General features: G+C 33.2%; 1 protein-coding gene across 1 annotated transcript in view; it reads left to right on the forward strand.

Moving 5' to 3' along the window:
• The window catches only part of LOC119594054 (AF4/FMR2 family member 4-like), a gene marked incomplete in the record, with an annotated part of 85,679 nt that overhangs the window by 68,127 nt on the left and 16,702 nt on the right, over positions 1-850 (forward strand).

Below are 850 nucleotides of genomic sequence, written 5' to 3' on the forward strand. Positions count from 1 at the left end.
CAGGGAGAGGCACATTTCTATTATCTTTAGTTGGCTTAATTATTGATTTGTAAAAATATCATGTATACTACAGCTTACATAGAAAACGATCACTTAGTATGTGAGTAGTTTGAGAGCGTAAGGTAGTAGATTAAGGGGACCGTTGGGGGGGGGGGGTAATGGGGGTATTTCTATCAAATACTAATGAAAACAAAATGTCTTGCAGATTTTCTTCAAATTTGGATATTTTGTTTATCGTAGCATTCCACATCTTTGTTACAAAATTTATGGAAATTCCCTGAAGAGGGACATTTTTTACCACATCTCTTGCATACCACTATTGGCCCACACTGTTGCATACTTTGCAATGAAAAAAATCAGCATAAACATCGATAAAATCCAAAGAGATTGATGTGAGCTTTTTTCAAAATTTGGCTCTTCCCCTCATTATTATTCTCCTTTTTGTACATGTTCAGTTGAGTCAGTATTGCATATTCAGTTTGATATTATTTTATGTGAATACAGAAAGGAGTCAGATATCTACACAAAAATTGATAAAGAAATATTTAGATTAAAACTAACTGTGGCAAGCAAGCAGGATAGAGATAATTATGTGGAAACCTTAACTATTTATATAAAGTAATTAACATGAGGGTTTCCTTGAAAACGGTTATAGTAACAATTGTCAAGTGAATTTAACTCTTACCAAGACAGTTGCATCATGCATGCTTATCATAAAGATACACAGATGAAGTCCTCACTCAATATTACTACTTAAATTATTTTTTGACAAGGACATACAAAAGGTGAACAGCTTATGGCAGGCAGTATTGCTAGAACTTATTAACTGTAACTACTGAGTAGGAGATAT

Source organism: Penaeus monodon, chromosome 33, assembly GCF_015228065.2.
Source record: "Penaeus monodon isolate SGIC_2016 chromosome 33, NSTDA_Pmon_1, whole genome shotgun sequence".
Classification (NCBI taxonomy): Eukaryota; Metazoa; Arthropoda; class Malacostraca; order Decapoda; family Penaeidae; genus Penaeus; species Penaeus monodon.